The sequence below is a fragment of the Talpa europaea genome (genome assembly GCF_964194135.1).
Source record: "Talpa europaea genome assembly, chromosome: 6".
In the NCBI taxonomy this organism is placed as follows: Eukaryota; Metazoa; Chordata; class Mammalia; order Eulipotyphla; family Talpidae; genus Talpa; species Talpa europaea.
Genome location: NC_140072.1, coordinates 113435274 through 113450855, shown reverse-complemented (window position 1 = coordinate 113450855; position 15582 = coordinate 113435274). Strand labels below are relative to the sequence as shown.

General features: G+C 36.9%; 1 pseudogene across 1 annotated transcript; it reads left to right on the top strand.

The window, feature by feature from the left end:
• The first annotated feature begins 14696 nt into the window (after positions 1–14696).
• Positions 14697–15507, top strand: LOC311171865 (large ribosomal subunit protein bL9m-like; annotated as a pseudogene). Its single transcript has one exon. The product of its transcript is annotated as a large ribosomal subunit protein bL9m-like (transcript).
• The last annotated feature ends 75 nt before the right edge of the window (positions 15508–15582 follow it).

Here is a 15582-nt window from a genome sequence, read left to right as displayed (position 1 = left end):
ACCAGAGCCAGAGGGGAGAGCAGAGCAGGCAGACTGATGAAGTACACTGCTGAGGGGAGAAGCGGGAACGGCAGGAGAGGTCTGTCGCACCATGTGGGACCCTTGCCGGCAGCTGGGGATCGAACCGGTGCTGTAGAGGCTGCGAGCAGCTTCGCAGCCCAGCGCTCAACTGCTCCGCCATTGGGGAGGCCCTATAATGTAGGTTTTTAACAGCAATTTCATGTTTGACTTTACATTTCTTAATACCTTTTATTGTGTGTAGAGTGATCTAATTTGCTGAATTTTGTTACAGAAAATACAAGTATCTTATTTGTTATTTTTTTAACTTCAAAATACCTCTGGTCTACAGTATTTAACTTGTTGTATTGGCCATTTTATTTTTAAGTCACTGTTATATTTTAAATTTTGCCATGTAAATACCATTTAAAGAAACTGTGAAGTGAGAATGGCACATACTAAAAAAACTAGCAACAACAAATGTTGGCAAGGATGCGGAGAAAAAGGAACTCTCCTGCATTGCTGGTGGGAGTGCAAATTGGTCCATCCACTAAGGAAAGCTGTGTGGCCATTCCTCAATCTGCTAAATATGGAGCTTCCATATGACCCAGCAATTCCACTCCTAGGTATTTACCCAAAGGGCACAGAATCATTAATTCAAAAGGGCACCTGCACCTCTGTGTTTATAGCAGCACAATTTACAATAGCTAAGCTTTGGAAGCAACCCAAATGACCAAAAATAGATGACTGGCTCAAGATGACGTGGTACATATACACAGTGGAATATTACTCAGCATTCAAAAAAGATAAACCCATGTAATTTGCAGCAACATGGATGGTGCTGGAAGGGATCATGCTCAGCAAAATAAGCCAGAAAGAAAAAGAAAAATACTGGATGGTCTCACTCATAGCAGGAATTTAGAAAACCTAAGTAAGGAACTAGGAAAAAACCTAATTATAATAATATAGTAAAAAGCAAAATCAGCAAGCAAAAACAACTGTAAACCAGAGATACACTACAGGGTGGAGAGGAGGGAATAGGATCAAAACAAGGGGGTGGGAATTGTATGGGGAATATAACCAAGATGAAAATGCATACATTGTGCAAAAATGAAAAATGATGTAAAAATATATAAAATAAAATATTAAAAAAATAAAGAAACTGTGAAAACCTTTAAAACTGAAAAAAAAGTAAAAATAGGAATTCCATAGAATCCATAGTGTATGCCTGGGCATTTACCCCAAAATACAAAAACACTACTTTGAAGTGTTATATACACTCCCATGTTTATTGTTTCATTATTTAAATAGTTAAAAGTTGGGAACAATCTATGTGTTCATCAACAGATCATTGGATAAAAAAGTTGTGGTATATATACACAATGGAATACTACTTAACTATAAAAAAGATGAAATCCTACCATTTACAACCACAGAGGGTATTATGTTTAGTAAAATTAGTCAAATGGAGAAAGACAAATACCATAAAATTTCACTGATGTGCAGTACATGAAGAAACTAAGGAAATGTACTAACTCAAACAAAAAAAAATTAGCAAGGTACCAAACTAAAAAAAAAAAAAAAATCGTTTGGGGCTTCTCTGGTGGCACAGGGGCTAAAGCCTCAGCACTGTCAAACTATCACCAGCCACTGCAGAATGAGTTCGATTCCCGGCCAGGGAGCTGACACACATGGCCCAGCAGACCTCTCCTGTCTCACCCACTGCTCCCCTCAGCAGTGTATTTGAGTGGATCTGACTGTTCTGCTCTCCACTCTGTCTCTGGTGAATCCTCTCAATGCCCCACCCACACCTCTGGCCTATACTCCAGTTCTTGTATGCATAAATAAATAAAATACATCTTTTAAAAAAAATCTTTAAACTCATATTCCTAATGCTCTGACTGAAAATATGCATGAGTATGTAAATAATCATTTAATTAATATGTCAACTGTCCGTCTATAATAAAACATTTCAATTCATTGCTTTCATATTTCACATGTAATTGAAACATGCAGAGATGCTTACATGTCATACAAACCTTTTTTAAAATCTATTTAGAAATAATCCTTTTTTAAATTATTGAACATTTTCTTCATGTTTCAGCACTTGAGTATGCCTGTTATAACATATTCTCTGTATGTTTTTAACATTGACTATATTTTCTCCCTCATATATAAAAATTTAGTATTTCTCATTTCCCAATGATATGTCTTTTTAATTTTGTGAAGAGGGTTTTATTTGTAGTTTAAAAAATTAGCCTACTGTGTGGTTAAAGATAGAATTAAATTTCTTAGTGGTATACTTACTGAAGTATATAAAGATGTTGATTCTTAATGATGGACACCTGTAACTTATATAATGTTAAAATGTAAAGTTGCTTCAATAAAAAAATAACATCATGAGGGTTTATTACCATATTTCCCGAGATTAAGTTTTGATTGGCCATTACATATTTTAAAATTTCCTTTTATAATGACATTCATTAAATAAATTTCAGAGGTCAACATATTTGAATGAATTGTTACAATTTCTTATACTTTGCTGATGCCAAAAAAAAAAAAATTGGCTAATTTTAAAATCAAATCCTCATGGCAAATCAAGCAGTAGAGAAATAAGAGTATAATCATACATGAGTCAAGTCATACTTAAATCTTCATTAAAATGACTGGCAAGATAGCTTTAAGGTGCATCAACAGTTATAACATCTAAGAACACACTCTTCAATAATACTTGTCCAAGATGTCCTATGTGATAAAGGGTGAGCAAATTGCCATGGAAACTTGCTTAATAGAACTTGGGACCAAATTTTGTCTTTTAGTTAATTCCAAAGTTTCCATGGGCTCTAAACAAAGTTGGGAACACACAAGAGGAAAACTTATTTTCAAATGGAAGAAAATAATGTGAAAGTGTTTTATGACTGCTTCCCTTTAATTTAATGAACACATATGCTGATTATCTAAAATCTAATTCTGATTTGACTAAGGCCATCATTCCAGGTTGCATGATTAAGTATCCATGAGATTCAGCATAGTTATTATTTGTTCTTACTCTGCATAAAGAAACAGGGATAAAATTTCAAGGAATAACTGTAATGGTGAAGGAGTCACACTTCACCATGGGTCAAAATGGATTGTTTCTCCAGATTAGAAAATAACAGGTTTTATTTTCAGTATACCAATGTTAATAAATATAACATTTTTAGAGTGTTTTTGTAATACAGGCACTCTGCTAGTATTTTATACGCAATCAATGAATTATCACAACATTCAAGGAGACACTTGCATCTTGCTTTTCTATAGATGAGGAAACTAAAGCATATAAGAAGGCAATGTAAATTTCCCAGGGGTACACAGTAAGTGGTGGTAGGTATAGAATTTAAACTCAGATAATAGGACTTCAGAGTTCTTGTTCTTAACCCCTAAACCACCTCCCTAAATCAAGAAAATATGTCACTATAAAACTGCTTTCCTGATTGTAGTGTCAGCTGAAATTGTCCAGGCCCATTATTTTCCAATTCAGGTGTCTGTGTTTTTCAGAATAATTGGCCACTATACCAAACTGCTTGTAGTTCCCCAAATGTGTTTAATGATGGTAATTATTTCCTAATATGTTCCCTTCTCAACAGTTTAGCATCTTTTCCTGTCCTTTTCTCCCTTTAATGCAAGGATAGGAAAATATAAAGAAGAAAATCCTTTTATGAGAGAAGGACAGAAAGGGTTTTTTCATCTGGGGAGGGAGAGAGAGAAAGGGAGAGAGTGCGTGAAAGAGAGAGTGAGAGAGAGAACAGGAGAATCATTTAGCCATCAATGTCTTTTCTTGGCCCCACCACCCATTTACGTGTAGTATGTCCAACAAGAATGATTTGGAAGCAATTTTAGAGTAGTTCCGATGGAATACCAGTGCACAGGATGAGAAAATTTCCAGGTCATTTGAGAGGCCCTATGCAAATAGGTCAACCCAAATCACAGCAGATATCAGAGAAAGGTGGGGTAGAGTACAAGAGAAACTAACATGGGGCATCCCTGATTTCCCTGGTCTCCAAATGCAATGGAAAAAAATCAGAGATTTTCATGGGACACTCAGAGAGTATCTGAGTATCTGAGTTTCAGAGAGTATCTGAGTGTTACAACCAAAAGAAATGACCATGTAGAGTGAGTGAATCCCACAGCAAATGCTCTGAGGTGTACCCTCCAAAATCATTAGCCAATGAAGAATGAGTTGAGTTTCATGGAGTTCCATACAGAGGGAACAACTGAGTTTTCCAAGAGTCATTCTCACACTAGTCCTTACAGAGATTTCTCACCAGTCAATAAAATAACACCTCAAGTGGAGATCAATAAAAGCAAGTACTGAAGGACCACACAGAGACAAGCCAGTCCCTAACTCTACAGTGAAATGACATGAGCTTTCCCTGTGCTGCCTGTGTGTCAGTAGAAGATGGGCAAGAGGCTGGGGGATTAAGAAGCCCTGAAATAGAGCAAGTTTCTCAAAAGAGACCTAGTTTATCTTAGATAGGGGTGGGTGGTGGGTGGTGCAAGGAGCTAATTATGATTCAGTATTCTCTCTACTGGTGCACATAGTAGTGGATGGGAGAGTTATCCAGAACAAGAGGAAATTCATTAAAGAAAATCCTAAAAGTTACACTTCTATGTGTATGTTGATGAATTTGGGTATTAGGAATTCTCTATTGTTCAAGTATCAATTTATTTTTCTAAGATAATAAATTTGTCAATAAAACTTTTAAATTCATTTTGAGTAATGAAAGTACAATTATACTCCTTCTAAAGACTTAAAACTTGAAGTAGAGAAAGATATTTTTGGTATAAGTGTATTTGAATTGAATATAGAGTCTGATGTGCTGTTGAAAAAAATTGCCAAGCTTTAATAAACTTTCTGCATGACTTGATTGCAATTGTACACCTAAAGAAAACAAATATAGTTCCTAATTAATTCACCTTAGAATAGTAACTATTTGTTTAAAATAAGCACTTTAGTGAAAATTATAGATAATGGTTTCTAGAATTTTTTAGTATGTGGCTTTGTTAAAATTTTAACCTTCATAAAGAGACTTCATTTTTTTATACCTTGTTTTCCCCGGTTCTGTATTATATTTGGGCTTTTTCTAAAACTATTTTCTTACTGTCTTATTTTGATGCTATTCTAAGTTTTAATTTAAAGTCATATGTCAGGAAAAAAATAACCTAAAGGAAAAGTTTTTAATTTTTAGCTCTTTTATTCATGTACTTTCTTTTGTGTATTTTTCATGTGCAGCTCATTTAGAGGAAATGTGAGATTTATTTCTCTGCACAGTTTTCCTTCTTGACCATTTCTACATTTAATCTTTTTATCTTCCACTAGGAAATACAAAGACATTTGAGACACATTTCCTCCTTTAAGGAAGGATCTCGTTTAGGACATAAGACATGCACGCATTCACGCACACAATATCAATACAAAGAATTACATGTGTGTCATTGGACTAAAAGATTATTTCTAAAAATTTTTCGAACTTCATATTCCTGATACTGTGTCATTGAATTTATGAACAAATACTGCTCTAGATAGTCCTGGTAGAGTGATCATTCTGGTCAATGTTGATATAGAAATCTCCCTGCAGGAGGGCATACTTAGAAACTCATATTCTCAGGCTTGAACTACAGAGGTTATTTGAGCCAATACCACACTGTAGGCTTTAGTTCTCTATTTTATAGGTTCATTCAGATAAATACAGAAGAATGCAAATGACAGTCTAGGTAGGAGACATGCTTGGAAAAAATGTACAGTAGCATAAGTGTATGGGGATGATGATGAGGTGGTGAATGTTGAAAACTAGTCAAAATACAGTGAAAGAGAAATGAGGTCAAATTATAATGAATTTTGAATATAAGATGAGAGTTTACATTGCTCCTTATGGACTGACAATTCTGAAGTTTTGTGAGCATGTGTTTTGAATTGGGCAGTCTGATATTTTAAGTATTTGTTCAGGAAAGAAATTGAGAAAGTATCAGATATTTTGATAAAAGGAAAATTCTGTCAGAATACCACATGGATCAAGGGAAGAATTAGAACTTTGCAGGCAGTCTTTGGTATTTCAATCTGTGTGGTTTCTGGCCAGCTCCCCCAAAATGAATGGGATGTGGCAGTGAAGAGGGACATGCTGAAGGCTTCTAATCATACATATTCTCTTTAATCTCAAGTATTTGAAATGCAAGTAAGTAACTGGTGTGGCAGCCCTCCCTGTGCATTTCAAATGTGTGAGTCACAACATGGGAGAGGCGGAAGCCAGCAAAGAATGTGGTGATGTGGTTTCATAATCCATCTGGCAAAGGTCTGTGATCAGCCTGTTGGAAAACCCACCTCCAGGCAATGTAGAACCATTGGAGGTTTTTCATCTGGGAATGGCTGTGATCAAAGTTGTTGAATATGACTTTTATGGGTTGAAGTACTGGAAATGCAGAAACCATTTGAGCAGTTATTTCAAGGGTCCAAATAAGAGGTGATAAATTCTTGGATAAGGAAATAGAACAATCATACTGGAGACAAAGGAGTCAATACAGTCAAATTTAGAAAGACAACTGATAATCACCTTGGCTGATTAGAGGCCTCATTGGCCAATGAAATTAGTTTATATTTTGAATAAAATAGACCTGGTAGTTTCGAAACTTAAGTACAATATGATATGTCACCTAACCTTCCTGATCCTCATTTTCCTTGTCTGTCAAGAAGAAATATTTACTTTTAAAATATTATATTATTTTATTGTATTATTTTATCAGTGACTACTATCACTTTTTATTATTTCTAGTACTGTGTAATATATTGTTACATAGTTGTAAACCAGGACAGAATGCGAAGATGAGTTGGGAATATCAGAGATGAGTGAAATCTTGCACCCGAAGAACTGAGAGTTTTTGTGCCATTAAAAGCGAGGCATTAGGTTGTGTTAGTTCACATATATCTATGTTAACTTATTTTTATTCAATTGCTAGCACAGCAATTGTGCTGTGCACAAATGGTATGTTTAGAAGATGAATCTGATAGATTTCTCGGGAGAAAAATAGGCCTAATAAACGGAATGGACACTGAAGCTCTGACACAGTTGACAAGACTAATAAATGGTGGGGAAAACTTCTGTTGCTAAATCAGTCTTCTAATTTTGGTGTGATATCCATTAGGCTATCCATATACTGAAGGTTGAATGTGGGTTTAGCTAAACATATAATGTGTTTCTATATTGTACTTCATCAAATGACCTACATGAGTTAACATTGAGATTCAGGTGCTTTAGGAACAGATCATTGGGACATGTAAGATTTTTTTGAAAGAAGTTATTATGTCTGTTGAATATAAAAATTAAAGGGTTATAGAAAACTATAACTGTCTAAATAAGAAAGTGAGAAGGTATATCCTTCCTGGTTATCAAAATAGTTTTCAGAAGATAAGTTAGTCCATGATAAAGTTTATGATTTTGCATATAGCTACCTTAGAAAAAAAATAGCATTTTTAAAGAGTGACATTGTGTAGAATTTTGATCCTTTTTATCTTGAGGAACTATTGGGAATTTCTCCATCACTTCTTTTAAGACATTTCATTGTGTGTAGTGAATTTTGTTAAAAGAGCAAGTTCTGAAATGCTCTGACAGCCTTTTCAGCAAAAGATCCAGGATTGTCAGCCATTGATGCAAAGACCTGAATCTGCTTTGACAATCTAGAATAGGCTTCTGGCAATGTTATGTCTTTCTTTTCGATGTTTGGATAAATCACACTGCTCAGAAAGGGCATCATACTTTGTGCTTAAGTCATAAACAAATGCCGTTGATGTAAGGGTATTCCTTAGACCACTGTAATTTGTTTAGTATTTTGAAACTATAGATGTGTCACTTGAACATATCAGTAAACATTTCTTCAGGTTTGGATATGCATTGAAATTGACTTTTACAGAATCTTTTTTATTTGAGTCACCTGAAAGAACTCAGCATCACTATTAATTTTAAGCAACCATATTTTTCTACCAGTAAAATAGCAAAGTAAACTATTTGTGAAAAAAAGATATCTTGGAAAAAAGCCTTTAAAGTATGGAATTCAGTTGGGCTATGTGCAGAATAATCCCCCCTACTCCCCCCTCCAAAAGATGTTCATGTCCGCATCATTATTCTTGGAACCTTTGAATGCTTAGGTTATTGGCAAAGAGGAATTAAAGTAGTACATGGAACGAAGGTTTCTAATCAGCTGACCTTAAGAGAGGAAGATTATCTTGGATTATCCACGTGGGACCAATATAATTACAAGAGTCCTTAAATATCTAAGAAGAAAGCAGAAACGTTAGTGTAAAAGAGATGCCAGTGAGAAAGACTCAATCAGTCTATGTTGAAAACATAGCGGGGCCTCCCTGGAGGTGCAGCGGTTGAGCGCTGGGTTGAGAAGCAGCCTGCAGCCTCTGCAGCACCGGTTCGATCCCCAGCCACCTGGAGAGGGTCCCACATGGCGCACAGACCTCTCCTGCCACCCGCTGCTCCCCTCAGCAGTGCACTTCATCAGTCTGCCTGCTCTGCTCTGCTGTCCGCTCTGCCTCTGGTGAATTCTCTCACCCTCCCGCGCTTCTGACTGTACCCAGTGCTTGTATAAATAAATAAAATAAAATCTTTAAAAAAAGAAAATATAGAAGAAATCAGATTCTCCCTTAGAGACCCAGAAAGGAACATGGCCTTGTTGCCACTTCGATTTCAGTTCAGTGAAACACATTTTACACTTGTGACTTCCAGAACTATAAGATAATCAATATATGTTGTTTTAATCTGTTAAGTTTCTGGTAGTTTGTTAGAGAAGCAATAAGAAAATAATTCAGTCTACTTTTTTCTTTGTTTTTTTATTTTATACATTTTTATGTCATTTTTCATTTTTGCACAAGGTATGCATTTTCATCTTGGTTATAGTCCCCATACAATTCCCACCCCTTTTGTTTTGATCCTACTCCCTCCTCCCCCCACCCCCATAGTGTGTCTCTGGTTTATAGTTGCTTGTTGATTTTGATATTTACTTTATTATAATTAGTTTTTTTCCTTGTCTCTTATTTAGGTTTTCTAAACTCCTGCTATGAGGAGGAGCTGGAAGGGATCATGCTCATCAAAATAAACCAGAAAGAAAAAGAAAAAAATCAGTCTATTTTTTAATAAGGTTTAATACCTGCCTGAATTATGAGGAAGCTTTCAAATTCTTACATTTTAATTAATTGCAAACACTTAATATATCCCATAAAATTGCAATGTTTAAAGTTAGCATTATATAAAAAAAAAAAAACAAACAACACTTTGTACTTGCTTAAAATGACCCTGATCCCAGGACTGCCCCTTTGGCAGGACCACCCCAAATCAACCTCAGAGCCCACAGCAGACCAGGCAAGTGTGGAAGATCCTGTCATCTAACTTGAGACAGTTTTCTTCAACTTCATTTTCATGAAAACAGTTTCATTTTTTTTTCAAATTCTCCAGCATCTGCTTTTTAAGGAAAACATTTTGGGGATTAATTCTGTTAAACCGCACCTCCAGCATTGGCAAAAATTTTAGTATTTGAAAATAATTTAAAATTTTGGTCGGGGCCTCCCCGGTGGTTTCGCGGATTGAGCACAGTGCTGTGAATCTGTCCGCAGCCTCTGCAGAGCAGGTTCTATTCCCAGCCGGCCAGGGAGATACCCACATGGCGCGGGAGACCTCTCCTGTCTCACCTGGTGCTCCCCTCAGCAGTGCTGTTGGTTTTTCTGCTTGTTCTGCTCCCCACTTTGTCTCTGGTGAATCCTCTCACCCTCCCACACCTCTGGCCTGTACCCCAGCTATTGTATAAATAAAATAAATTTTTAAAATAAACAAATAAAATTATTGCTTGTGTGTTGGGATGACAGGCACCTGAAGAGCTGTGAATCTATGCCTTTGAATCACATGTTGTGTTGTACATCAATGTTACCTCAATAATAAATAAATACAGTTATGGATAGCTAGCATGTAATTATTTATTTTTTGGTTTTGGGATACATTTTCCACAACTATTCTGTCCCGACAGTTGAAAGAAATAAAATAGAAAAGTTACATTCTAAATGGATTTTGGTATATACCTGACTCTATTGTAAGTGGGTGGCTTCTATTGATAAATATGTATCAATAACTTTCTGGGAGCTATAGAAAAATGATCTTTTCCATTAGCATTCCATAATGTCACCCAGGAATATTGGAAGAAAGGCAGACAAATATGACACATTAGAAACGTAGTCCACAAAATAGAGTAAAATATTTTAGGTTGTTCACCTTCACATGTTTTGAAATAATAATTGAAAAAGAAAATCTTGTAAATTTAAAATAATTTTTATATATATATGTTGCATTTTATAAGATCAGAAATTCTTTTTATTCATTTTTTTTAAATTTTCTTACATCATTGTTCATTACTCAGCAATCAGAAATTCTTTTTTTTTTTAAGATTTGTTTATTTATGCCAAAAAACCCAAAAAACAAACACTTTTCACTTGCTTAAAATGACCCTGATCCCAGGGCTGCTGCCCCTTTGGCAGGACCACCCTGAAGCAGCCTCAGAGCCCAAAGCAGACCAGGCAAGTGTGGAAGATTTGTTTATTTATGCATACAAGAGCTGGGGTGCAGGCCAGTTGTGTGGGGGGTGAGAGGATTCACCAGAGACAGTATGGGGAACAGAACAGCTAGATTGACTGAAGTGCACTGCTGAGGGGAGCAGCGGGCCAGTCAGGAGAGGTCTGATTTGCCCAGAAATTGTTTCTTTAAAAAATCATTTTACTCTGAAAGGTTTCCCAAATATACAAAAAGGAAGCAAAGTCGTATAATGAATCCCTCAGTATCCAATCACTGAACTTCGACAGTTTTAAACTCATGGCCAATTTGATTTCATCTTTCCCTCATGTATTTGTCTCATAGCTACATACAGTTGAAGCAAATACCATCCTATAAGCTTATTCCTATCTATTATAAATCTATTATATATATAAATTATATATATCTAAAGTAAAATAATTATTTTAATATAAACATTTTTCATTACTTAGAAATTTGGTAATACTTTAAAATATCTAGTATCTAGGTATTATTCAATTTCTATTTATCTCATAAGTGTGTTATTTTTTAACATCATGTTTGTTTTAACCAGATTTCAAATAAAGTCCATATATTATGAAATATATTATGAATGAGTGACATGTATTTTAAGTATCTTTTAGCCTTCTATTCTCCTCCTCATCTGCCCCTCTTCCCCCATCCATCCCAACCCCACGCCATCTCTTTGTTCTTTTATGTAATTATTTGTTACAGAGATCAGGTCATGTAACTCTACTCTTTTTTTTTTTTAATTTATTTATGTATACAAGAACTGGGGTTCAGGCCAGAGGTGTGGAGGGGGGGGCGGTGAGAGGATTCACCAGAGACAGAGTGGGAACAGGCAGATGGACTGAAATGTGCTGCTGAAGGGAGCAGCGGGTGAGACAGGAGAGGTCTGCTGCTGTGTGGGTAGCTCCCTGGCTGGGGATCCATCTCGTGTTGCAGAGGCTGCAGGTAGCTTCTTAGGTTATGTCTTAACCCCTTATGCCACCAGGGAGGCCCCATGTAACTCTACTCTTAGAATCTCCTCTCTCTGGATTTTATAGATAGCATTTGTATGGTGTTGTTTGATATTTTCCTCTCTCTATTTCTTATGCACTGATAGAGCTAGAGTTCTACTAGATTTAGGAGGTTGTCTGACTGCCTCCCTCTTTTTGCAATGTCAGCAGAATGTATTTTATTTTTCAGTACTGGTTGTAAATGAGCAGCTTGTGTTCATTTAAAATTTAATCAGAGTGTAAATTTAATCAGTGTGTAAAGTTAATCAGAGTGTTTACATGGCCCAGGAAATTTTTCAATTTTCTCATTCTAAAGTTCCTTTTAATGCCATTAGTGACTAGAACAAAAAATGACATCTTTCAAAATTATGGGGGAAATATGTTAAGGAAAGAAAAAGCTTATTTTTAAAAAGAAATCATGACTGCTTTAAAAAGATGCAAAAGGGGGTGATTTGAAAAATGAAAGAAATTTTAAATATAGTATTTTTTTAGTTAAGACTTTATCTCTGTTGAAGCTGAATTAGAGGAAATAGAGACCATGTATAAGGAAGTATTGTAGAAGCACAGTAGATGGTACTATAAATAATAACAACAATAGCCAATATTTGGTGACTGTTCACTATATACCAGGCACTGTACTAGGCACTTTATCAATATTATCTTATTAAATCAAGCTTATTTTACAAATTAAAAAATTGAGAAAGTTTAAATAACTTGTCAGGTGTCTAAAGAGCAAATGTCAGAACCAAGATTCAGAGTCAGAAAGAGTGATTCCAGACTTGTTCTTTTAACCTCTTGGCAAAATTGTCTTAAACAACATGTAGTTGAAAAGAAGTCTTACATGTATAAGTAATCAAGAGCTGCACTGATTTTATTTTGCTCTTACAAATGACTATGTAATAATCATCAAAATAACTCACATTGTTCCATATATTTGTCTATAACTCTGTCTTCTGCTGTTTGCTTTACTTCTACTCCCTCTACATAATCTATACATTTTGGCTATTCACAAAGTGGCAAAATGCATTTTTATTGTTTATTCGCTGTATGCTAATTCTTTTATTGTACAACTAGACATGGGGTAAACATATTTAACTTCACAAATGAAATACACAATTATAGGGATGCATTGATTAACAACAGTTTGGTTAATAATGGAATGATTATACAACATTTGTCCAATAGCATATACCATCTAGCCTAGGTGTGTAGTAGGCTGTACCATCTAGGATTTTGTACCTATGCTTGATAGTCACACAACAGTAAAATCACCTAAGGACACATTTCTCAGAACATATTCTTATTAAATTATACTTGGCTATATAAGAATAGAGCTCTCTTATATCCAACTTATAATGTAAACCAATCCTTGGACCAAGAGTGGTCCAATCCTTGGACCACTTTGTGCCCTAAGACACAAAGTGTGGAATAAAGATGAGTGAGAGTAAACTTCGGATCCAAGTATAGTCTTCCTCTTAAAACATTCATATTAACAGGATAAACACAGAAACACACACATCGAGTCATACTCAAATGCTCAGTCGTCCTTTGAGGGACCCCACTGCAAGGCAGAAAAACTACAGTATTTGGAATCAATGACCTTGATTGGAAACTCTTGTAAGTCTCTTGTTGTAGGTATAACATTGTATGTAACCTTTCTGAACCCTATAGTCCTTATCATAAAATGGGTATATTAATAATATAGTAGTAGAGTACTTGATTCATGGTGAAACTTTAAGTTTCCTTAAACTTTAGTCAGGCTGCTCTGAATCCTCCTTCTGACTAGGTCTCAGTCTTGAGCTTATCAGCAATAATCTCTCTTAAAAAAGTTTGAAAAAAAATTCTCCTGCCCTTCATAACTGATCAGACTCCTCAATTTCTAGCTTTGGAATCTGATTATTATCATATCAAATCAAATTTCTTGCCCTACCCTCAATGATATATTATCATCTTGGTCTGCCTTCAGTGAGAATCTTATGCAGAATGGCTAACCAGAATCCCATACCCCTAATGTTTTCTTTTAATAATTTTCCATACACTGACACCCCACTCTTCTAGCTATAAATCTCTATTTGTCCCTATTACATTTGGAATGTGTCCAGCTTTCTCCTGAGGTCTCTCTTCCTCTACTCCAAGAGCACCTGAAGAAAATTTATCTTCACCCCTTTAACTATTGTCTGGCTCTGTTTTTACATCACAGTAGTTGCACTGAGTAAATGTTAATTTTTTTACTTTAATGATATAGCCTGCTTTAAATTTTTACTCCAAATTCAAATCTCCAACTTGGAGATTTCCTCTTACTTTTTCCACACGTCTAAAAATAAAAAGTTAGATGTAAGACCTGAAACCGTGAAATAAATAGAAGAAAACATTGGCAAAATATTCCTTGCCATTGGCTTCAGGAATGCCTTTGGGGACTTCACTATAAATAGCCAGGGGCACAAAAACAAAAATAAATTAATGGGACTGACTGTATCAAACTAAGAACTTCTCCAGAGGAAAAAAGGTATCATTAAAATGAAAAAAGCAATCTACCAAATGAAAGAAGATATTTGTATATCATACATCTCAAAAGGGGCTAATATCCAAAATCTACAAAGTACTCATATAACTCAACAAAAAGAAAACAAAGAACTCAATCAAAAAATGGGCAAAGAGCGAAAGAGAGATCTCTCCAAAGAAATACAAGTGGCCAACATTCACATATAAGATGTTCACAATCACTTATTAGGAAAATGCAAATCAAAACCACAATGAAAAAAATCTCACACTTTGAGAATAGCCCATACAAAAAAGACTAAAATCAAGAAGTACTGGGGGGGAGGGGCTCCCAGGTGGCGCAGCGGTTGAGCGCTGGGTTTTGAAGCTGCCCGCAGCCTCTGCAGCGCCAGTTCGATACCCGGCTGCTGCTCCCCGGCCACCGAAGGAGGGTCCCGCATGGCGCGCAGACGTCTCCTGCCGCCCGCTGCTCCCCTCAGCAGTGTACTTCGGTCCTTCTGCCTGCTCTGCCCCCCGCTCTGGCTCTGGTGAATTCTCTCACCCTCCTGCACTTCTGAATGTACCCAGTGCTTGTATAAATAAATAAATAAATCTTTTAAATAATAAAAAAAAAAGAAGTATTGGGGGAGGCTCGGAACTGGCGGCCACGGGCAGCACAGAGCGGCTGCTGCGAGGAGGGCTCCCAGCGCTACTCGGGCCGCGACTTGAGGGGAGCACCCCTGGCCTGGAGCGCGACTTCAGCCTGTCTTGCAGTCGGGGCATGGTCATCGTGGAGCGCTGGTGGAAGGTGCCGCTGGCTGGAGAGGGCCGGCAGCCGCGTCTGCACCGGCGACACCGCGTCTAGAAGCTGGTGGAGGACGCGAAGCATTGACCCAAAGAGAAGCTGGAGCTCATCCTCACGCAGTCAGTGGAGGGACTTGGAGTCCGGGGTGACCTCGTGTCAGTGAGGAAATCAGTGGGCCGAATCGTCTACTCCCTCAAGGACTGTCTGTGTATGCATCCCCTGAAAACAAAAAGATGTTTGAAGAGGAGAAATTGCTGAGACAAGTAGGAAAATTAGAGAAGATCCAGACCAAGGCAGGTGAGGCGACAGTGAAATTTCTGAGACATTGTCACCTGGAGGTGGGAATAAAGAACAATGTCAAATGGGAGCTAAACCCTGAGATAGTTGCCCGCCACTTCTTCAAAAATCTTGGTGTTGTGGCTGCCCCATATGCCGTAAGGTTACCAGAAGAGCCCATCACTCGGTGGGGCGAGTACTGGTGACGGTAAATGGGCTTGACACTGTGAAGGTACCTATGTATGTGGTGAACTTTGAGAGGCCCAAGACCAAAAGATGTAAGTACTGGTTAGCCCAGCAAACTGCCAAGGGAACAGCTCCCACCAACTCCCAGAGTATCTGAGCCTGCAGTCCCTGAAAACTGCCAAGCAGAGTCAGAGGCACAGGGGAGCAGAGGTGAAGCAGCACCTTGATCTCA